At 45.7% G+C, this 24,986-nt stretch overlaps 1 protein-coding gene across 1 annotated transcript in view; it reads left to right on the top strand.

The window, feature by feature from the left end:
- The first annotated feature begins 3,669 nt into the window (after positions 1-3,669).
- LOC137522228 (uncharacterized) overlaps positions 3,670-24,986 on the top strand; it is an 85,939-nt gene continuing 64,622 nt past the window's right edge. Inside the window, exon 1 of the mRNA XM_068242261.1 lies at positions 3,670-3,804. The gene's annotated coding sequence lies outside the window, so the exon portion shown is untranslated. The remainder of the gene's footprint in view (positions 3,805-24,986) is intronic.

The following is a 24,986-nucleotide window of genomic DNA, read 5'->3' as shown; positions in this document are numbered from 1 at the left end:
ACACACAATGCTATATAGCCAGGCTAAGCCGTGTACACAGAGTGTCAGAAAACACAATGCTATATATAGCGTGGCTGAGCGAGGTGCACAGTGGCAGTACACACAATGCTATATTAGTCAGGCTAAGCCGTGTACACAGAGTGTCAGAAAACACAATGCTATATATAGCGTGGCTGAGCGAGGTACACAGTGGCAGTAAACAATGCTATATATAGTGTGGCTGAGCGAGCGGTGTACTACTGTTCCCAGCAGCGACACACAATGACTGGGGGGGACCCTGGCTAGCGTGGCTGGAGAGCGAACTACCCTGCCTGCCTACCCAAAGCTAAACCCACAGAGAAATGGCGGAGATATGACGTGGTTCGGGTATTTATTTACCCGAACCACGTGACCGTTCGGCCAATCAGAGCGCGTTCGGGCCCGAACTACGTGACCCGTTCGGCCAATCACAGCGCTAGCCGAACGTTCGGGGAACGTTCGGCCATGCGCTCTTAGTTCGGCCATGTGGCCGAACGGTTTGGCCGAGCACCGTCAGGTGTTCGGCCGAACTCGAACATCACCCGAACAGGGTGATGTTCTGCAGAACCCGAACAGTGGCGAACACTGTTCGCCCAACACTAGGAACCATCTCTGAAAGACCTCGCCAAACCCAAATTGTTTCAAAACTGCACCTACAAATGGCCATTCTATCGAATCGAATGCCTTATTGGCATCTAATGATAGGATAATTCTTGAATTGGCATTTTTATGGGGGTAATAAAGATTTGAGAAGAGACGTCTGATATTTAGTCTGGTCGAGCGACCTGGTATAAAACCAGTTTGATCTGGATGGATTATAGAGGTTATACATTTATTAAGCCTATTGGCCAGGATTTTCGTGAGAATTTTGATATCAGTGTTTATCAAAGAAATTGGGCGATATGAGTCGCATTTGGAGGGGTCTTTATTGGGTTTGAGGATAACTGTGATTAATGCCTCATACATGGATTCAGGTAGAGTTCCTGTATCGTATATATGCTTAAATAGGGATGTTAAGTGGGGAACCATAAGGAATTTATTCTTATCATACCCTTCTATTGGGATCCCATCCGGGCCTGGGGCTTTATTATGTTTAAAGGATGCTATTGCCGTGGAAATTTCTTGAGCAGTTATAGGTGCGTCTAATTCTTCAAGCATTTCGGGAGTTAAGTTTGGTAAATCGAGTTCTCTTAAGAATTCTTCGATTTCTACTTAGACTGGGCCTAATTTTGCAGAGTATAATTCTGTATAAAAGTCAGAAAATGCATGTAGTATTTCCTGAGATGTATGATATTCCAGGCCAGATGTTGTAATTATTTTAGGTATAGCTTTAGTTTCTGTTGTAGAGGTGAGAAGATATGTCAGCAATTTGCTGCATTTGTTGCTGAATTCAAACGTTTTTTGTAGGTGTATAAGATTTTTACGTTTGGTGGAGTTCAATAGTGTTAGTTCTAACTCCCGTCTAGCTACTTGCCAATTGGCATAATGTGTAGATGTGGGGTCTGATATGAGAATCAGTTGGGCTGCCTGGATCTTTTTTTCATGATATTCTTGCGAGGCTTTTTCATTTTGTCTAATGTGGGATAGAGATGCACGAAATGAGCCCCTCAGAACGGCCTTCCCCGCATCCCAGCATATCTTGGCCCCTGCAGTGCCCTTATTAATCCTCCAATACTCGTGTATGCTATCTCTACATTCATTCAGTACATTTTCATCTTCCAGCCATGTTGTATTCATACGCCAGATAGTTGGTGTGGTACAACCCGGGAGATGTAGTTTGCAGATTATTGGGCAATGATCGGATATGCCGTGAGAAAGGTAGCTTATGGTCTCGATCGATTTGAGTATGTCTGGTGATCCTAAGCATAAATCAATTCTCGACATTGTCTTATATGAGTCAGAAAAGCAGGAAAATACTCTTTCTCCCGGGTTCTTCTATCTCCAAATATCCTGCAGGCTATACGTATCCAACCAATTTAAGAAAGAGGGATATGTTCTGCCACTCTTACTGAGTCTATCCATTTCAGGGTTTATTACTGCATTATAGTCTCCTAATATGAGTAGAGGTCCGTCTAGTATGGGGTGTATTTTTCCCATAAGTTCCTTCAGGGGAGTTGGGTTAAAAGGGGGTGGGACATATATTGATGCTATTAGTAGTGATGTCCCGTCAATCTTGCAGTTAATGACTACATAATTCCCTTTGGGGTCAACTCTGACCTCTGTAATGTGCCCTTGAAAGGACTTAGCTACTAGAATGGCCGTGCCTCTAGAAAAGGAAGAATAATGAGAAAGGTAGTATGAGGCAATCCAGGGCCTTTTTAGTAGAAAGGCTTTGGCCCCAACTAAGTGTGTCTCCTGCAGGCAAATGACCTGTGGAGATTGTTTACGGATATAGTCAAATACCAATTTCCTTTTGATGGAACTATTCATTCCTCGCACATTCCATGATATTACTGAGATTTTGGGCATGTAATTATAAATATGTAGTTTTTATTCAGAAAGGTTCTCATTATTTTCCTGCTCTGCGTCACGTCCTGTAGAAAAATTGTCATATATAAAAGTTGCTGAATTAAAGCAAATAAACCTTATAAACTTTATAACCAACCTTCTAAGCCTACCCCTATTCCCTTGCCCACCCTACCCCCTGTTTACAACTACAGAGAGTGTAGTACCCTAAACGTTCAAGATAAAGGTAGGGGTATACAAGTGGTTGCTATGTCCATCCCCAATGATGAGGATAAGGGAACAAGAGAAATTGTTTCCGCTACTGTAACATCAGCCCATGTTAGTCATATGGTGGGTTTGTCAATATATACAGACATTATCATTTTTACTTATTAGACGGAAGGTCTTACCGAGTATAAAAAGCATGGATGTATAGCAGAGGTTCGTTTTTGTAGTTTGCATCATCACACAATTTATTTTAAAGAGTAACTGTCAGGCTACAAAAGCTAATTTAAACCTCTATTCTCCTGTGTTAAACAGTTTAGAAGGAAGCCAAAAAGGCATTACTGAAGATAAAAATCTCTCTTTCATTTGATGTGTGCTTATCAGCAAAACTGTTATTCCCAAGCTCTTAAGAAGCCGAAAGCCGCATACCATACTGCAAAGCATTCTGGGGCCCTCCCCTCGGCTGCTAATGAGAAGTTACAGGGTCAAGTAACAATAGCATGTAACTCAGTCCAGCGCACAGCACTGAAAAATCTCCCAGCAGAGTACACTGCAGGAGTCCGCTATTGTTCCTAGCCACATGGCTAATTAATATTCACTGCACACTAGTGTTATTCAGTATGAGCTTTTCTGTGATCAGGAAGCAGGGAGGACATGACGACACATTTGGCTTCATAGGCCAACAGACAAACAGGCCTGACAGACAAACATGGAACCTGCCATGAGCTGTCAGGAGCATCATTCTCTGCATATACTATATAAAAATTCTGTGAAATCCAAACGTGGACAGTGAAATGCATATGTAATGTAAGTACAGCCTATATTTAGCTACTGATATATGTGTTTATTTTCTCTGAGACCTTATACCTAACAGCTCCTCTTTAAATAGGGTTATAAGCATAAGTTTAGTTCAGTTAAGTCTGTTAAGTCAGTTAAGTCTGTGCTGCATACCTCTCCTATTTATTAAGTTATGGAGGAAAGTGTGGTCTGAAGAGGACTGCAGAACAGATTTATCATTATATTAGATTATCTTAATATTGGTATATTTAAACCTTATTCAGCCTGGAACACAACAAACCAGCTTAATGCCAAGGTAGCTCGCTGCTACTGGTGAGGGTAAGTCAAGCAGAAGATATTTTACCCTTAAGGGATTAATGCAGTGTGGATAGCATTTCCATTTGGATAGAGATTGAGTAAGTTGCCACTAGATGTCAGCAGAGTATCACGTATAAATTGTTCCTCTGGTAATAATAGTTTTGGACTCCCAGTCTAGTATATTCCAGGGGAATATATGTGCAAACCAAAGTGTTCATCTTTGTTCTGTCCATATACTCCATAGGTATTAACAAAAGGGAGGAGAGGGAAATGTAGATAACATTCTGGAAGAAGGATAAAGAAGAAGAATCATGGGATAGAGCTGGTGAAATAGACATCAGTTCAGTTGTAGTGTCATAGTAGAGGGATCCCAAGGTCTAGGATCATGAAAAACAAAGGTGATCCACTACATAATACATTCAGCTGTATTTTTTAAAAGTTTCCTTGAGAATTGGGACAGGTATATCATGTGTTTCCATCCATGATGCAGCTTCCGAAGGGTTCATAAAGAAATGAGTATTGCCCTTAAACTGTATGCGCAGTTTTGCAGGGAATAGCATACTGTAAGGTATTTGTTTGACTCTCAGGCCTGCTTTTACTGCGTTAAAGGAGATGCGTGCTTTTTGGATTTCAGATGAAAAGTCCTGAAATAGAGATATTTTGGAGCCATTAAACTCCAAGGTGGTGACAGACCTTGCTTTCTGCAGAATTTCGACTTTGTCTCTGTAATTCAAAAATTTTGCAATGATGGGTCTCGGTGTTCTGCCGGGTTTTGGGGGTCCCCCTGGGACTCTGTGAGCTCTTTCAATAGAGAATGTATGTGATAGATTCAGGTCTGGGATAGTTGATTGTAGCCAATTTTCAAGAAAAGATTCGGGAGCTTTCGCTTCTGATTTTTCTGGAAAGCCTATAAAACGTATGTTAGATCGTCTGGATCTATTTTCTAGATCATCCAGCTTGAGGGTATGTGTAGTTGCTATCTTTGTGGTGGCTGCTTGTGATGTCTTAATAGGCCCAACTATGTCCTCTAGACAGGGCCGGCCCTAGACTTTTTGCCGCCTGAGGCAAATTTAGAAAAAAATTATTGCTGCCACCCCCCCCCCCCCCCCCCGCTGGAGAGGTAGCGGGCAGGACGGGGGTATTGTGCCTAGCGGCGGGGAGGGGGGTCGGTATTGGGCACGGGCGGGGAGGACTCACCTCTTCCTCGCTCGATCCAGCGTGCACTCCACTGACGTCACTTCCTGCAACGCCGTCCACTTACAATACAGTGGGCGGCGTTGCAGGAAGTGACGTCAGGGGAGCGCACGCTGGATCGAGAAAGAGGTGAGTCCTCCCCGCCCGTGCCTCTTATGAGTAGCGGCTGCTTCTGATCTATTTAAGGCTGGAGGCGAGCGCAGATCGGGGGACCCAATACCCCCATCCTGCCCGCTACCCGTCCAGCTCGGTGGCCGGCTCCCCGCACCCACCGACGGGCGGATGCTGCCCCTAGAAATGTGCCGCCTGAGGCAAAAGTTTCACCCCGCCTCATGAGCGGGCCGGCCCTGCCTCTAGATCACTGATTCTTTGGTTAGATTCTATAGCTCGCTCCCTCATTTTCCTCATGTCATCTTTAACTAGTGACAGATCGGTTTGTAGGGAGTCAAGCCTTGTGTTGAGGCTGAGGTGTAAAGTTTTAATGGCCTCAAGGATCTCAGTGCGTGTGGGCTCACCTTCCTCATCGTCTGCATCATCCTCGCTAGACGAGTGCATACGTCTTCCCCTCCTGCGCTTGGGTGTTGGCTGTTTAGTGGAGGATGTATCCGTCGTGCTTCCAGCAGGAGGATCGGTTGATGCCACCTCTTCCTCCATAATGTCGGCCTCTTGTGTGGGTTGGTGGCGGGTATCCTTCGGTGCTGCGTGTGCGTCTGGTGCGGTGATGCGGCACCATCTTTGTTCTCCTCGCGTGCGAACCTTGCGAGTTTGCTGGCCACATTCTCTGCTTTCTCTGCGCCGTATTTGGCCATGGCAGGTATCGGGCGAGTGCTGAAGGTCTCGGGGAGTGAGCGGTGCCCGTTAGACTTTGGCTGGGTCACGTAGCGGAGCAGGATTCCACAGGATTCTTGCGGGGATGGAGGAGCCGCTGCAAAGCACGTCCTCACTCACTCATAGCCGGCCACGCCCCCCCTCAGGTGTCTGTTAGCTGCAAATAGTGTCTGTTGATCTGCCCCTCAGGAGATCATCTTGCAGCACAGTCAGGGGTCCACTGGCTGCAGTACAGCCTGGTTCCCTGCTCCTCAGGGAATCCTTGGCTGTAGTACAGTCTTAATCACTCATTCCACCTGTGACCTCACTGCAGCACAGTCAGTGGTCCCTGCTCCTCAGGAGTCCACTGGCTGCAGTATAGTCTGTATTCCCTGCGTCTCAGGGAATCCTAGGCTACTGTTTAGCCTGGGTCACCTGCCCCTCAGGGGATCATTCTCTTCATCACCGCCAGTGGTCCCTGCTGCTCAGGCGTCCACTGGCTGCAGTACAGTCTGAATCCCCTGCCCCTCAGGGGATCCTTGGCTGCAATATTGTCTGTGTCTCCCGCTCCTCGGGAGATAACTTCTTTTATTACTGTTGCACCAAACACAATACCACATTAGGTGTCCTGTGTCTAGTTATACTTGTATTATTGGTGACTAGCTGGTCGCCCGGCGTTGCCCGGGTATGTAATTGGCTAGTGTAAGCTCTGCCCACTTTTTCTAATCCTAACACACAATTACTCAAGGATGACCTAGTTTGTGAGCTTTGTGGTCTTTGGCATCAATAATTGGCATTGAAATGAAATAAATCTAATTGGCTGTGGCTCCACTCCTTTGAAAATCAATAGGTGAATTTTGATTAGCTTTTGTAGGCTCCACCCACTTTTCTGAATATTAATCCCAGTCACCCAGTGACCAACTGTGCAAAGTTTAAGAACCCTGCCATTAACAGTGTAAGACAAACAAAAGTTTGCTTTCTTAAAACAGAAAGAATTTGCAATAATTCAGGTTGGAATGAGCTTAAAATGTCGCCCAGTGCATCACTGTTGAATATATGCAAATTAACCATTGTTACCCTTAAAAGCTAAACACCTCCAGAACTGCTGGAATGATGTGTCTTCTTGTTAATTTGTACAGAGCCATAATAATCCAACATGCATACAGACTGTTTTGGATTGTTTGATCCTCATCAGTAGATAGAAGAAACAAAGGAGCGCTCCTTGGTGCATTAAGTTTTTAATCTTAAAAAACACGCAACATGGATACACTTACAATGTGTAGATGAAATGAGCGCTTGTCAGGCCTGCTGGCGGTTCTCTCCCTGCTCCTGTGCCTGGCTGGGGCAGCGGGAGCGGTGGTGTCGGCGGGGGTGAATCGTGGGGGGGGGCGGAGCCTGGTGCACTGGAGCTGTATGACATCACAATGCGTTTCGGCATAACCACACCTTCATCAGGATCACTGGCACCACCCAGTTGAAGGAGCAGCACCTGTAACCCTTCTCAGTACCAGGACAGCGCAGGTCACTTTTTACATTTGCTCAAATACCCCTTTTTAAAATTCGAGTTTGGTCGAATTCGAATAGTAAATTATTCGAGGTCAGTCGAATATTCGAGTCGAATAAATTTTACTATTCGATTCGACCTCAGACTTCGAGCTCACTATTCGAGTCGGTATTCGAGCTCATTATTCGAGCTGACTATTCGAAATGGCCTTAAATAGCTTCCAACACTTGTTTTGAGGGTGAATGATGCAAGAAACATCTTTTTTTCCAAGTAACAACAGCAAGTGATTATGTGGGGATGTTCCTTTAAAAAAAAAAAGGTGAAAAGAGAAGTTGTGTCCAGAATTTTGTTCAGTACTGTATATACTTCTTCTTCTTCTTCTTCTTCTGTATCTTCTATATCTTCTTCTTCTTCTTCTATATCTTCTTCTTCTATATCTTCTTCTTCTATATCTTCTTCTATATCTTCTTCTTCTTCTTTTATATTGTCTTCTTCTTCTTCTTCATCATCATCTTCTTCTTCTTCATCTTCTTTTTCTTCATCTTCTTCATCTTCTTCTTCATCTTCATCTTCTTCATCTTCTTCATCTTCTTCTTCATCTTCTTCTTCTTCATCTTCTTCATCTTCTTCATCTTCTTCTTCATCTTCTTCATCTTCTTCATCTTCTTCTTCTTCATCATCTTCTTCTTCTTCATCTTCTTCATCTTCTTCTTCATCTTCTTCATCTTCTTCATCTTCTTCTTCATCTTCTTCATCTTCTTCATCTTCTTCTTCTTCATCTTCATCTTCTTCTTCTTCATCTTCTTCTTCTTCATCTTCTTCATCTTCTTCTTCATCTTCTTCATCTTCTTCTTCATCTTCTTCATCTTCTTCATATTCTTCATCTTCTTCTTCTTCATCTTCATCTTCTTCTTCTTCTCCTTCTTCTTCTTCTTCTTCTTCTTCTTCTTCTTCATCTTCTTCTTCTTCATCTTCTTCATCTTCTTCTATATCGTCTTCTTCTTCACTTATTTCTCTTTTCAATTTTTTTTTTTAAAGAAATGCAGCTATTTTTGAGCGTAACAAATAGCTGGTGGCGCACGCATGTTGGAAGCGCCATGGTATGTGCTCCCTGGCAGTGGAAACACACAGACAGCAGGAGGTAAATTCAGCAGCAGGAGGAGGAGGATGAGTGTGTGGCAGCAGGCAGTCAATGAGGCAGGCAGCGTGACATAATAGCCCTGGTACCTAGCGGTGATACCAGGGCTGTAAATAAACACAGCAGGCAGGAGGTCCCAGACAGCGGTCGTGCAGCCCACATCGTGTCCAATACACAACTGGGACAACACAGTTTTCAACCCGGGCACCTCAGAAAAATTAAACTTTTTTTTTTGGGTTTTTTTTGTTTTGTTTTTACAACAAATTACACAGATATAGCTATTTTTTGACGTAATAGCTGGTGGCAGAGTGGCAGCAGAAGGTAAATCTGTGTACCCTGGCAGTGGGAAACACAGACCGACAGCAGCAGCAGCAGGAGGAATGGAGGAGTAATGTGAGCAGCTATTGTTTGACGTAATAGCTGGTGGCAGACTGGCAGCAGAAGGTAATTCTGTGTACCCTGGCAGTGGGAAACACAGACAGACAGCAGCATCAGCAGGAGGAATGGAGGAGTAGTGTGAGTGTGGCAGCAGGTAGGCAGCGTGACATAATAGCCCTGGTACCTAGCGGTGATACCAGGCCGTAAATAAACACAACAGGAGGTCCCAGACAGCGGTCGTGCAGCCCACATCATGTCCAATACACAACTGGGACAACACAGTTTTCAACCCGGGCACCTCAGAAAAATTAAACCTTTTTTTTTGTAATGGTTTTGTAGTTTTGGTTTTACAACCAATTACACAGATATAGCTATTTTTTGACGTAATAGCTGGTGGCAGAGTGGCAGCAGAAGGTAAATCTGTGTACCCTGGCGTTGGGAAACACAGACAGACAGCAGCAGCAGCAGGAGGAATGGAGGAGTAATTATGTGTGCAGCTATTGTTTGACGTAATAGCTGGTGGCAGACTGGCAGCAGAAGGTAATTCTGTGTACCCTGGCAGTGGGAAACACAGACAGACAGCAGCAGGAGGAATGGAGGAGTAGTGTGAGTGTGGCAGCAGGCAGGCAGCGTGACATAATAGCCCTGGTACCTAGCGGTGATACCAGGCCGTAAATGAACACAACAGGAGGTCCCAGACAGCGGTCATGCAGCCCACATCGTGTCCAATACACAACTGGGACAACACAGTTTTCAACCCGGGCACCTCAGAAAAATTAAACCTTTTTTTTTGTAATGGTTTTGTAGTTTTGGTTTTACAACCAATTACACAGATATAGCTATTTTTTGACGTAATAGCTGGTGGCAGAGTGGCAGCAGAAGGTAAATCTGTGTACCCTGGCGTTGGGAAACACAGACAGACAGCAGCAGCAGCAGGAGGAATGGAGGAGTAATTATGTGTGCAGCTATTGTTTGACGTAATAGCTGGTGGCAGACTGGCAGCAGAAGGTAATTCTGTGTACCCTGGCAGTGGGAAACACAGACAGACAGCAGCAGGAGGAATGGAGGAGTAGTGTGAGTGTGGCAGCAGGCAGGCAGCGTGACATAATAGCCCTGGTACCTAGCGGTGATACCAGGCCGTAAATGAACACAACAGGAGGTCCCAGACAGCGGTCGTGCAGCCCACATCGTGTCCAATACACAACTGGGACAACACAGTTTTCAACCCGGGCACCTCAGAAAAATTAAACCTTTTTTTTTTTTTGTTTTTTTTTTGTTTTGTTTTTACAACCAATTACACAGATATAGCTATTTTTTGACGTAATAGCTGGTGGCAGAGTGGCAGCAGAAGGTAAATCTGTGTACCCTGGCGTTGGGAAACACAGACAGACAGCAGCAGCAGCAGGAGGAATGGAGGAGTAATTATGTGTGCAGCTATTGTTTGACGTAATAGCTGGTGGCAGACTGGCAGCAGAAGGTAATTCTGTGTACCCTGGCAGTGGGAAACACAGACAGACAGCAGCAGGAGGAATGGAGGAGTAGTGTGAGTGTGGCAGCAGGCAGGCAGCGTGACATAATAGCCCTGGTACCTAGCGGTGATACCAGGCCGTAAATGAACACAACAGGAGGTCCCAGACAGCGGTCGTGCAGCCCACATCGTGTCCAATACACAACTGGGACAACACAGTTTTCAACCCGGGCACCTCATAAAAATTAAACCTTTTTTTTTTTTTGGGGGGTTTTTTGTTTTGTTTTTACAACAAATTACACAGATATAGCTATTTTTTGACGTAATAGCTGGTGGCAGAGTGGCAGCAGAATGTAATTCTGTGTACCCTGGCAGTGGGAAACACAGACCGACAGCAGCAGCAGCAGGAGGAATGGAGGAGTAATGTGAGCAGCTATTGTTTGACGTAATAGCTGGTGGCAGTGTGGCAGCAGAATGTAATTCTGTGTACCCTGGCAGTGGGAAACACAGACAGACAGCAGCAGCAGGAGGAATGGAGGAGTAGTGTGAGTGTGGCAGCAGGCAGGCAGCGTGACATAATAGCCCTGGTACCTAGCGGTGATACCAGGCCGTAAATAAACACAACAGGAGGTCCCAGACAGCGGTCGTGCAGCCCACATTGTGTCCAATACACAACTGGGACAACACAGTTTTCAACCCGGGCACCTCTGAAAAATTAAACCTTTTTTTTTTTTTAATGGTTTTTTGGTTTTGTTTGTAAAACAAATTACACAGATATATAGCTATTGTTTGACGTAATAGCTGGTGGCAGAGTGGCAGCAGAAGGTAAATCTGTGTACCCTGGCAGTGGGAAACACAGACAGACAGCAGAAGGGCAGTACACAGCAGCCCACTGTAGGTGTAAAATGTGTGGCTGCAGGCGACGTAATAGTCAAAGTGAACCAGGCTGGCTTAGTGAGCAGGAGCCAGGAGGTGGTAAAGGGTGGTAAGGCACATTAACGATGGTTCTTAGCCAGTTCATGTCCCCCTCTCGCCGACAACAGGGGCCAGGAACTCGCCTTCCACCCACGCCTGGTTTATCTTCAGAAACGTCAGTCTGTCCACAGACTTGTGAGACAGACGTGAGCGTTTCTCGGTGACCACACCACCAGCTGCACTGAAGCAGCGCTCGGACAGCACGCTGGAAGGGGGGCAGGACAGCACTTCCAGGGCGTACTGCGCCAGCTCGCTCCAGATCTCCAGGCGCTTGACCCAATACTCCATGGGATCAACAGGGGCATCGCTGTCAAGCCCGCTGTAGGACCCCATGTAGTCAGCCACCATGCGGGTCAGGCGCTGGCTGTGACCGGAGGAGGATGCTGCTGCATGCACCTCCTCTCTAGTCACTGATGACGGAGCCTCTACAGTCCTGTAGAGCTCGTGGCTGAGAGACAGCAGGCCTGTGGGGCGCTTGCTGCTGGATGCAGGCACCTGCTGCTGCCTCTGTGCTGGCTGCTGGACAGTGGGGGTGGAAGGCTGGGGGAAGGCTTCCTCCAAGCGCTCAACAAGGGCCTGCTGCAAGCTCCTTATTTGTTGCGCTGGGTCTCCTCCTGCAGGCAGCAGGAACTGGCTCAACTTCCCCTTGAGGCGTGGGTCCAACATCATGCTGATCCAGATGTCCTCCCTCTGCTTCATCTGGATCACCCTGGGGTCCCTGCGCAGGCACGTCAGCATGTGCGCTGCCATTGGGAAGAGGCGGGCCACGTCTGCTGGCACATCGACGGCAGTGCTGCTGTCCTCATCCTCCTCCTCTGCCTCGTCAGCCTCATCCTCTCTCCACCCCCGCACCAACTCAGCTGCACTGTGCTGCTCCCCCTCATCAGCAGCAAGGTCAGGGACCTCCACCAAGTCCTCCTCCTCCTCCCCCTCAGAGGTGGACTGTGCAGCTGCTTGCCGCTCCTGCTGGTCCAAGGCTGCCGCTCCCTGTTCCAGCAAAGCATCGAGGGCCCTGTTCAGCAGACAAACCAGGGGCACCCACTCGCAGACCATAGCATGGTCCCTGCTCACCATGTTAGTGGCCTGCAGAAAGGGAGCCAGCACTAAGCACACCTGCTGCATGTGCCTCCAGTCATCATCGGGGACGATGGACGGGATGTTGCTGGTCTTGTCCCTTCTCTGAGCGGCGGAAACAGTGGCCAGGGCAAGGTACTGGTTGACAGCGTGCTTCTGTTCAACCAGACGCTCCAACATCGCCAGGGTGGAGTTCCAGCGAGTCGGAACGTCAAGGATCAGCCGATGGCGTGGCAGCTCCAGCTCCTTTTGCACGTCTTCCAGGCTTGCACAGGCTGCAGCCGAGCGCCGGAAGTGACGCACAACGTTCCTTGCCGTTTCCAGCAGTTCGCCCATCCCCTGGTAGGTGCGCAAGAACTTCTGCACCACCAGGTTCAGCACGTGGGCAAGACAGGGGATGTGGGTCAGGTTTCCCCTGTCTATTGCGGCAACCAGATTGGCCCCATTGTCGGCCACCACCTCTCCGACTCTGAGGCCTCTGGGGGTCAGCCAAATCCTCTCCTGCTCCTGGAGTTTGGCCAACACATGGGTTGCCGTCAGCTTGGTCTTCCCAAGGCTGACCAAGTGCAGCAGCGCTTGGCAGTGGCGGGCCTTCACGCTGCTGCTGAGGCGGGGGTTTGGCCAGGTGTGCCGGAGGATGGCAGAGGATCGGAGGAACCTGCTGCAGTTCCCCTGACCCTGCGGGGTGGCACCACCCACCGTGTTGCTGCTGCTGCTGTGCCCGCTGCTGCTCTCCCATCCTCACCCCCTTCCACCAAGCTGACCCAGTGGACAGTGAAGGACAGGTAGCGGCCTGTCCCGAAGCGGCTGCTCCAGGAGTCCATGGTGACGTGGACCCTTTCACCAACCGCGTGCTCCAGCCCTCGCTCCACATTGGCCATCACAAAGCGGTGCAGCGCAGGAATGGCCTTGCGGGCGAAAAAGTGTCTGCTGGGGAGCTGCCAGTCTGGGGCTGCGCAAGCAAGCAGCGCACGAATGTCGCTCCCCTCCTGCACGAGCGTGTACGGCAGGAGTTGGGAGCACATGGCCCGTGCCAGCAAGCCGTTCAGCTGCCGCACGCGACGGCTGCTGGGAGACAGAGCCCTAACCACCCCCTGGAAGGACTCGCTCAAAAGGCTCTGGCGTGGCCTTTTGCTGGCACGGGAATCAGCAGACACAGCGGAGGAGGCCACTGAGGACTGGCTGCCAGAACAGGCCTCAGTGTCGGCGGCAGGAGTTGCAGAGGGGGGAGGAGCAGTGCGTTTCCGCACTCCTGCTGGTGCTGCTGGAGGAGCAGGAGGGCGGGTGGCTGCTGTTGCTGCTGCTGCTGCTGCTGAAGGCTGTGCAGTGATGGGTGTGGTGCCACTGCCAGCACCAGATGCCTTCAGCCTCTGGAACTCCTCATGCTGGTGGAAATGTTTCGCAGCAAGGTGGTTGATGAGCAAGCTGGTGCTGAACTTTAAGGGGTCTGCACCTCTGCTCAACTTCCGCTGACAGTGGTTGCAAGTGGCGTACTTGCTGTACACAGTGGGCATGGTGAAATATCGCCAGATTGGTGACAGAAACATCCCCCTACGGCATGGAAGCGCTGCTGCCTGTCTCCCTGTGGTGGTTGGGGGGGGGGCTTGGGTGCGGCTGGTGGTGGTACTGGCAGATGCTGCTGCTGCTGCTGCTGAGCCTGAGACACCAGCAGGCTGTGGGACCTGCCTACTGCTGCCAATGCTTGCAATGATGCGCCTCCTTGCAAGGCCCACAAGCGCATCCTCCTCCTCCTCCTCAGAGCTGCTGAGGACGACATCCCCTGGAGGTGGTGGCACCCAGTCTCTGTCTGTCACCGGGTCATCATCATCCTCCCCCTCCTTAAACATGTCCTGCTGGGATGATGACCCCCCAAACTCCTCTCCTGATGCATGGATGGGCTGCTTGACTGTCGCCACAGTCTTGCTGTCCAATCCCTCATCCCCCAAAGTGCCCATCAGCATCTCCTCCTCCAAATCGCCAACAACAGCAGACAATACCCTGATGGTGCCTGGGGTAAAAATACTGCTGAGTGACAGGTCGCCAACTTGTGACGGTGAACTGGCCTCCTCCCCAGACCCTGCTGGGCGGCTGCTGCGAACAGGGGTGGTGGTGGTGGTGGTGAGGGTGGAGGCCTCGGATGCAGAGCTGATGGCGGGCTGCTCATCCTCCGTCATGAGTTGCACCACAGTGTCTGCATGCTTTTCCTCAATGGGACGTTTCCGACCCGGCTGGAGGAAAATCGGAGCAGGTGCTACACGCTGCTGCTGCTGTGTCTCTGCAGCATGAGTTGCAGATGCTCCTGCTGGGCGGCGCCCAAGGCGTCCACGGCCAGTGGCTATGGGAGGAATGTTAGCCACTGACGCTGCTGCTGCTGCTGCGGAACTGTGCATGGTGGCGCGGCCGCGGCCTGCCACAATGCTGCTCCCTCTCCTCCTGATTCCCTTGCTGCCCTTCCCCTTGCCCAAACCGCGCTGGCTGCCACTTCCAGACATCTTCGATGTTTTGGGCGTAAAGACAAAAGTTTTTTAAAAGGGCGGGTTAAAAGTGGGGTACTTTAATGGAGTGGGTTGGTGGGTGAGGTGACTGAGTGAGTGTCCCTAGTACAGTAAGTAAGTAGTAACAGTCAGGAAGTACAACTAGAAGTTACAATAATCAGTAGTAATCACAAGGAAATTTAGTGTGTGTACACTACAGACAGTGAGTGCACGCACGCGCAAACACGCGCAGGAGCTAGCCTATGAACAGTGACTGAGTGAGTGTCCCTAGTACAGTAAGTAAGTAGTAAAAGTCAGGAAGTACAACTAGCAGTTACAATAATCAGTAGTAATCACAAGGAAATTTAGTGTCTGTACACTACAGACAGTGAGTGCACGCACGCGCAAACACGCGCAGGAGCTAGCCTATGAACAGTGACTGAGTGAGTGTCCCTACTACAGTAAGTAAGTAGTAACAGTCAGGAAGTACAACTAGAAGTTACAATAATCAGTAGTAATCACAAGGAAATTTAGTGTGTGTACACTACAGACAGTGAGTGCACGCACGCGCAAACACGCGCAGGAGCTAGCCTATGAACAGTGACTGAGTGAGTGTCCCTAGTACAGTAAGTAAGTAGTAAAAGTCAGGAAGTACAACTAGCAGTTACAATAATCAGTAGTAATCACAAGGAAATTTAGTGTCTGTACACTACAGACAGTGAGTGCACGCACGCGCAAACACGCGCAGGAGCTAGCCTATGAACAGTGACTGAGTGTCCTAGTACAGTAAGAGTAAATAGTAACAGTAAGTACAACTAATTACAATAATCAATCAGTAATCAGAACTTCAGAAGGAAATAGAGTGTGTTGTACACAGACAGTGAGTGCACACACGCAGGAGCTAGTAGCCTATGAACAGTGACTGAGTGTCCTAGACTCCTATAGTACAGTAAGAGTAAGTAGTAACAGTAAGTACAACTAATTACAATAATCAATCAGTAATCAGAAGGAAATAGAGTGTGTGTGTACACTACAGTACACAGACAGTGAGTGAGTGCACACACGCAGGAGCTAGTAGCCTATGAACAGTGACTGAGTGTCCTAGACTCCTAGTACAGTAAGAGTAAGTAGTAACAGTAAGTACAACTAATTACAATAATCAATCAGTAATCAGAAGGAAATAGAGTGTGTGTGTACACTACAGTACACAGACAGTGAGTGAGTGCACACACGCAGGAGCTAGTAGCCTATGAACAGTGACTGAGTGTCCTAGACTCCTATAGTACAGTAAGAGTAAGTAGTAACAGTAAGTACAACTAATTACAATAATCAATCAGCAATCAGAAGGAAATAGAGTGTGTGTGTACACTACAGTACACAGACAGTGAGTGAGTGCACACACGCAGGAGCTAGTAGCCTATGAACAGTGACTGAGTGTCCTAGACTCCTAGTACAGTAAGAGTAAGTAGTAACAGTAAGTACAACTAATTACAATAATCAATCAGTAATCAGAAGGAAATAGAGTGTGTGTGTACACTACAGTACACAGACAGTGAGTGAGTGCACACACGCAGGAGCTAGTAGCCTATGAACAGTGACTGAGTGTCCTAGACTCCTATAGTACAGTAAGAGTAAGTAGTAACAGTAAGTACAACTAATTACAATAATCAATCAGTAATCAGAAGGAAATAGAGTGTGTGTGTACACTACAGTACACAGACAGTGAGTGAGTGCACACACGCAGGAGCTAGTATGCCTATGAACAGTGACTGAGTGTCCTAGACTCCTAGTAAAGTAAGAGTAAGTAGTAACAGTAAGTACAACTAATTACAATAATCAATCAGTAATCAGAAGGAAATAGAGTGTGTGTGTACAAGACAGTGAGTGCACACACGCAGGAGCTAGTAGCCTTAGCCTTAGCCTATGAACAGTGACAGTGAGTGTCCTAGTACAGTATATAACTACAATACTAAATACAGAATCAATCAGTAGTAAAGGACAGCAGAAATACTGGTATAGATGAGAGAAATATACTAACAGAGGACAGGAGAGAACAGCTGCCCACACAGGCAGGCCCTGAGGCCTAAAGCTGTGTAAGCTTGCCTGCAGCAGCTGTCTCTGTCTATGTAACACAAAAGCTACTAACTAAAATACAATGTCTATCTAACTAACAACAATATAGGTGTGTATAGGAGGTGTATGTGAGCAAAAACGCTAGGTAAATGACCACAATAGAGCTCTTGCTAAGCCAAAGCACAAAGGAGCAAATCTCTCTCTATACAAGTCTCAGGCAAGGACGGAGAAATGGAACATGGTGGCCGCTATTTATAGGGTAGGGGCTGGCCAGGGTCCCCCTCTGTGATTGGCTGCCGTCAGAGGGCCTGGGAGCCCTCTGATTGGCTCTAAGGACATCAATCTGGGCTATGACGCTATTCGAGCTCGGTATCCGAGCTTGAATAGTGCCGTTTGCTCGATTAGCTCGAATAGTGAATGGGCTATTCGAGTGTACTCGAATACCCCATTCGAATAGCTGTAGCTATTCGGAGCTCGAATACTGAGCTTGAATAGCTGAAAAAGAGCTCGAATATTTGAGATACACGAATATTCAAGCTCTGCTGAGCACCGCTGCTCATGAGTGCATGGCATGGATTAATTTGGCTCTATGCAGTAGGGCTTGTAACACCCAGAGGTACAGACTAACCAGCAAGCTCATGGTGACCCAGAACTCATTGGAGTGTGTAAGGGACTACAATGGTCCTAAAAGCCCCCTTACTAAGATGTTAAGAAAAACAAAAGTTTGCTTTCTTAAAACAGAAAGAATTTGCGATAATTCAGGTTGGAGTGAGCTTGAGATGTCTCCCAGGGCATCACTGCTGAATATATGCAAATTAACCATTCTGCCCTTAAAAGCTAAACACACCTCCAGTGTAACAGTGTAAGAATGGCTGCAGTTTACATTTTCCAGTGAAATTTGTATTTGTCTCTGCCCCCTTTTTGGTTATGGGAATAAAAAGTATCCTATACTTTATTCCAGGTAATGTACTATGTGTGTGCCAAATTTCAGTTTACATTCTGGCAGTTAACTTTGTATTTTTCTCCACCCACTGATGTCCTAATGTTTCCCGGGTATGTATTTGGCTGCTGATGGCTGTGGCCACTTTTTCTAACCCTAACACACAATTGTCAATAGTCAATGACCAAGTTTGTGAGATTTGTGGTCTTTGGCATGAATAATTTTCATTGAAATAAAACACATCTGATTCGCTGTTTGTGGCCCCACCCCTTTTCTAAATATTTAACCCCAGTCACCCAATGATCAACTGTACCAGGTTTGAGGCTTGTGCCATTAACAGTGCAAAAATGGCAGCAATTAAATATTTGCCTTGAAAATCAATAGGGGAATTGTGATTGGTTTTTGTAGGCTCCACCCACTTTTCTGAATATTAATCCCAGTCACCCAGTGACCAACTGTGCAAAGTTTTAGAACCCTACAATTAATAGTGTAAGAATGGCTGCAGTTTACATTTTCCCAGTGAAATTTGTGTTTGTCTCCGCCCACTGAAGACTCGGCATTGCCCAGGTATGTATTTGGCTGGTGCTGGCTCCGCCCACTTTTTCTAATACTAACACAAAATTACTTAGTGATCAAGTTTGTGAGCTTTGCGGTCTTTGGCATCAATAATTTGCATTGAAATAAAATAAATCTGATTGGCTGTGGCTCCACCCCTTTTTTGAATTTGAACTCCAATCACCCAATGGCCAACTGTACCAGGTACAGGTGATTAACAGTGCAAGAATGGCATCAATTAAATATTCCCCTTAAAGATTAATAGGTAGATTTTGATTGGCTTTTGTAGGCTCCACCTACTTTTCTGAATATTAATCCCAGTCACCCAGTGACCAACTGTGCAAAGTTTGAGAACCCTACCATTAATAGTGTAAGAATGGTTGCAGTTTACATTTTCTCAGTGAAATTTGTATTCGTCTCCGCCTACTGATGACCCAGCATTGCCCGATTATGTATTTGGCTGGTGTTGGCTGCGCCCACTTTTCCTAACCCTAACACACAATTACTCAATTACTCAATGACCAAGTTTGTGAGCTTTGCGGTCTTTGGCATCAATAACCTGCATTAAAATGAAACAAATCAGATTGGCTGTTTGGGGCTCCACCCCCTTATATAAATTTAAACCCCAGTCACGCAATGATCAACTGTACCAGGTTTGAGGCTTGTGCCATTAACAGTGCAAGAATGGCAGCAATGAAATATTCCCCTGAAAAATCAATAGGTCATTTTTGATTGTTTTTTGTAGGCTCCACCCACTTTTCTGAATATTAATCTCAGTCACCCAGTAACCAACTGTGCAAAGTTTGAGAACCCTACCATTAACAGTGTAAGAATGGCTGCTGTTTACATTTTCCCAGTAAAATTTGTATTTGTCTCCGCCCATTTATGACCCTGCGTTGCCCGCTTATGTATTTGGCTGGTGTTGGCTGTGCCCACTTTCCTAACCCTAACACACAATTAATCAATTACTCAATTACCAAGTTTGTGAGCTTTGTGGTGTTTGGCAGCAATAATTTGCATTGGAATGAAACAAATCTGATTGGCTATTTGTGGCTCCACCCCCTTTCTGAAATTGAACCCCAGTCTCCCAATGATCAACTATACCAGGTTTGAGGCTTGTGCCATTAACAGTGCAAGAATGGCAGAAATGTAAATATTCCCCTTGAAAATCATTAGGTGAATTTTAAATAGCTTTTATAGGCTCCAACCACTTTTCTGAATAATAACCCTAGTCACCCAACTGTGCAAAGTTTGAGAACCCTACCATTAACAGAGTAAGAAAAACAAAAGTTTGCTTTCTTAAAACAGAAAGAATTTGCAATAATTCAGGTTGGAGTGAGTTTGAGATGTCTCCCAGCACGTCACTGCTGAAAATATGCAAATTAACCATTGATACCCTTAGAAGCTAAACACACCTCCAAAACCGCTGGAATGCAATGATGTGTCAGCTTGTTAAATTGTACAGAGCCATAATAATCCAACATGCGTACAGACTGTTTTGGATTGTTTGATCCTTATCAGTGCATGGCATAGATTAATTTGGCTTTATGCAGTAGGGCTTGTAACACCGAGAGGTACAGACTACCCAGCAAGTTCATGGTGACCCAGAACTCATTGTAGTGTGTAAGGGACTACAATGGTCCTAAAAGCCCCCTTACTAAGATGTTAAGAAAAACAAACGTTTGCTTTCTTAAAACAGAAAGAATTTGCGATAATTCAGGTTGGAGTGAGCTTGAGATGTCTCCCAGTGCATCACTGCTGAATATATGCAAATTAACCATTCTACCCTTAGAAGCTAAACACACCTCCAGTGTAACAGTGTATGGCTGCAGTTTACATTTTCCAGTGAAATTTGTATTTGTCTCTTTTTGGTTATGGGAATAAAAAGTATCCTATACTTTATTCCAAGTAATGTACTATGTGTGTGCCAAATTTCATTCAAATCCGTTCAGCCGTTTTTGCGTGATCGAGTAACAAACATCCAAACATCCAAACATCCAAACATCCAAACATCCGAACTTTCCCATTTATTATATTAGTAGGATTCTGCAGATCACCACATAATCAGGTATAGCATCTGTATTATTGGTGATACTGCAGATTACCAATAATCAGAAAAATCTGTGTTGCTGACACCAATCGTTACACATAGACCCTGAACTAGCATGCAGCAGATCAGGTGTTTCAGACACTATTGTCAGATCTGACAAGATTGGAAGCATGCTTGTTTCTGGGGGGATTTGGACACTACTGGAGACAAATAGATCAGCAGGCCTGCCAGGCAACTGGCATTGTTTAAAAGGAAATAAATATGACAGCTTCCATATGCTTCTCACTTCAGTTGTCCTTTAAGTGTAGGGAATGGGAGGGTGATGAGAGGGAACATTGCTGCAAGTCTGTCTCTTCCTGTCTAAAAATGTGACTTTAGCCAACAACATTTTCAAGCAGTGAGTATGGTGATCAGGGGTGAGGGAGGAGTGTAGCGGACAGTACACAGAGGTATGTGGTTACTGCATGAATGTACCTCTGTGCTTACCTTAGGTAGCCTTGCTCGGGTCAGGTGACCTTCAAAGCAATTCACAAAACTCTTTTATTGAAAATGTGTGGAATCACTCAAAGTATCACACCACATAAACTGCAACAACTGCAGAAACTAAACATAATATCAGATGGAATTAAGGTACAGTGGGCCAGATTTATCAAAGCATTACTGACAGTATTTTCTTCTTAAACTGTCCTTACCAGCAGGGGGGAGTGTTCTGCACGTTTGTAAGAAGCTCCCCAATGCTTACTTGAGTGTAGGGAAACTGAGGCAGTTCTGAGAGTTTCCCTTAGATTAAGAACAGCGCAGAACTGTCCCTGAATAAGAAGTGGCTAATACCACTTCTTAACCCCGCAGAGCAGGTCAGCCCCGTTTCTATGGGCGTGCGATGCGTGCAATCGCCCGGGGCGCTGGATTGTTGTGGCCGGAGGGGGGCGCTGTGGTGGTGGGAGCGGGCATAATAGTAATAAATAACTCACCTTTCTTCAGCTTCATCCGAATAGCCGATCTCATGCTGCTTCAATGTACTTCCTGTCTCGGCATCTGTCTCAGTAACAGCGCCCCCTGTGATGATGTTTCGCATGTCAACACAGGGGGCGCTGTTACTGAGACAGATGCTGAGACAGGAAGTACATTGAAGCAGCGTGAGATCGGCTATTCGGATGAAGATGAAGAAAGGTGAGTTATTACTATTATGCCCGCTCCCACCACTGCTGCAGCACCTACCTACCTAATCTATACTGCAGCACCTACCTACCTACCTACCTAATCTATACTGCAGCACCTACCTACCTACCTAATCTATACTGCAGCACCTACCTACCTAATCTATACTGCAGCACCTACCTACCTACCTAATCTATACTGCAGCACCTACCTACCTACTCTATACTGCAGCACCTACCTAATCTATACTGCAGCACCTACCTACCTACTCTATACTTCAGCACCTACCTACCTAATCTATACTGCAGCACCTACCTAATCCATACTGCAGCACCTACCTACCTACCTAATCTATACTGCAGCACCTACCTACCTACCTAATCTATACTGCAGCACCTACCTACCTAATCTATACTGCAGCACCTACCTACCTACCTAATCTATACTGCAGCACCTACCCACCCTATACTGCAGCACCTACCTACCTACCTAACCTATACTGCAGCACCTACCTACCTAATCTATACTGCAGCACCTACCTACCTACCTAACCTATACTGCAGCACCTACCTACCCAATCTATACTGCAGCACCTACCTACCTACCTAACCTATACTGCAGCACCTACCTACCCAATCTATACTGCAGCACCTACCTACCTACCTAACCTATACTGCAGCACCTACCTACCTACCTAATCTACACTGCAGCACCTACCTACCTAACCTATACTGCAGCACCTACCTACCCAATCTATACTGCAGCACCTACCTACCTACCTAACCTATACTGCAGCACCTACCTACCTACCTAACCTATACTGCAGCACCTACCTACCTACTCTATACTGCAGCACCTACCTACCTACCTAATCTATACTGCAGCACCTACCTACCTACTCTATATTGCAGCACCTACCTACCTACCTAATTTATACTGCAGCACCTACCTACCTAATCTATACTGCAGCACCTACCTACCTAATTTATACTGCAGCACCTACCTACCTAATCTATACTGCAGCACCTACCTAACCTATACTGCAGTCACCTACCTATCTATCCTATACTGCAGTCACCTACCTATCTAACCTATACTGGCACCTACTTATTGAAGCTATACTGCAGTCACCTACCTAAGCTATACTGAAGTCACCTACCTATCTATCCTATACTGGCACCTACTTATCTAAGCTATACTGCAGTCACCTACCTAAGCTATACTGCAGGTACCTACCTACCTAACCTATACTGCAAGCACTTACCTATCTAACCTGTATAACCTATACTGCAGGCACCTACCTATCTAACCTATACTGCAGGCACCTACCTACCAAACCTATACTGCAGGCACCTACCTATCTAACCTATACTGCAGGCACCTACCTACCTAACCTATACTGCAGGCACCTACCTACCAAACCTATACTGGTGGCACCTACATAGCTAACCTAAACTGTAGGCACCTATACCTGGCTCCATGGCGGGGAAGGGGGGGGGGGGCGATTTTTACACCCTCGCCCTGGGTGAAATTTAGCCTAGAAACTGCCCTGGCAGGTTTACACTGACACCTCATAGCTTACTTTTTGATTTACTGACCCACCCTCATTTGTTACCAAGGTGAACTCTCCTTCACCCTGGTGATGCTTATTTGTTTAAGAGGAGGGGAATTGTGGACACATGTGTGGAGAATTGACTGCTTAGAGTATGTTAAAATGTGTGTAAAAGACAGAGCAGACATCAGGATTATTTGAGAATGGAAGTTTAAGAGAGTAATTACAGCCTGGGCTGCTTGTGTCCCAGATGGATAAACAAACAAGTCATACACTGTTGTGTTCATTCCTCTGAGACACTAGTGTTCTAGGAAACAGTAAAATCGGGCGCCTGAGGCAAGTGGACAAAAAGGGCGCCGCCATAGACTTCCATGTTAATTATCGTTTGACGGGCGCCCAAGAGGAAAAAAGGGCGCCCGCGTACATTAACGTTTAAATTTTTTTTAAACGTTAAATGTAGATTTAAATTTTTTACACGAATATTGAAATTAAACTATATGAAATTGTACATCTCAATTTAAATATTAAATTTATATTACTGTTTCAGACATATTTTTTACAAATCTCATATTAACGTATGGAAATCTTACGTAAACAAATAATTAAATGTCACTTTTAAATCATCATTCATTTAAACATTATTAACCGGCAAAATAGCCGTACAAGTTTTAAATCATAATATAATGTTTTACCTACCTTCACAGTATTAAACACTGTAATACGTTTTAGCCGTGCAAGATTTAAATCAATTATAATGTTTACATAAGTACATAATATTAAACGTTGTAATAAGTTTCTTTTCACAGTTTTCATGATATCGTTAGATATATAATTTACACATTATTAACCGCCAAAATTGTCGTTCAAGTTTTAAATCATAATATAATGTTTTACCTACCTTCACAGTACTAAACACTGTAATACGTTTGAGCCGTGCAAGTTTTAAATCACATTATAATGTTTACATATCTACACAGTATTAAACGGTATTCCGTCGTTTAAACTTTGCAGTACATCGAATATCGTTTTTCCAACGATTATTAAAAAAGCATTATTAAGTGTATTATGAGAATTTTATAAACGTAATGTATTGTTTTCAAAAATGTAACTTTACAAAAACAATATTATTGTGTAAAACCTTGAAAAGTATAAGTCATTATATATATATTTAGAAAAATAAATTTTTTTGTTATTTTTATTAATTATTACTCAGAAAACTTCAATTAATAGATGTTCACTATTACAATTTACATATTACTGTAATCTTGTTATTTTCACAGTGCTCTAAGTATAGTAAAAAGTTTGGCCACTATGTTTGTATCCAAAAATTGTACTGTACTTCAGACATGTATTTGAAAACCAAAACACCTTTACGGTGTTATGTTTCAATGTGATGGCCATTTTCTCCACTGTAGCATTCATCCCTTCTGTCCATGTGTGGCCTTTATGTAGAGTTAGTGTCCTGGTTTTCGATCCCCCTCTGTCTGAACGTGTGTCCTCTTCCATTTTGTATTATTTATTGAACTGTAACCAGTAATAGAACATCATGTAAGCCATAGGGGTGAAGTGGGTTGGCAAAATCCAAACACTATACAACAGTGTGTGGGAGTTAGGACTACAACACCGCAGAGAACAGTGTGTGGGAGGTAGGACCACAACACAGCAGAGAACAGTGTAGTGCAGGTTGTGTATCAGAACATACAGTTGGATTGTGTACGTGATTTAGTTGTTAAACAACTATCGTTCACAGTTTTGCTTTACAGTATTTTCCTTCCTCCTGCAAACGTCCAGTAGATGTGTAACTTACACTTTAACCATTGTTTAAAAACAAGGAATTCCAAGATCCCCAATAGTGTAATATGG

This window comes from Hyperolius riggenbachi, chromosome 6 (assembly GCF_040937935.1).
Source record: "Hyperolius riggenbachi isolate aHypRig1 chromosome 6, aHypRig1.pri, whole genome shotgun sequence".
NCBI classification, from domain to species: domain Eukaryota; kingdom Metazoa; phylum Chordata; class Amphibia; order Anura; family Hyperoliidae; genus Hyperolius; species Hyperolius riggenbachi.
The sequence above is the reverse complement of the archived record's forward strand: the minus strand, read 5'-3'. Positions and strand labels throughout refer to the sequence as shown.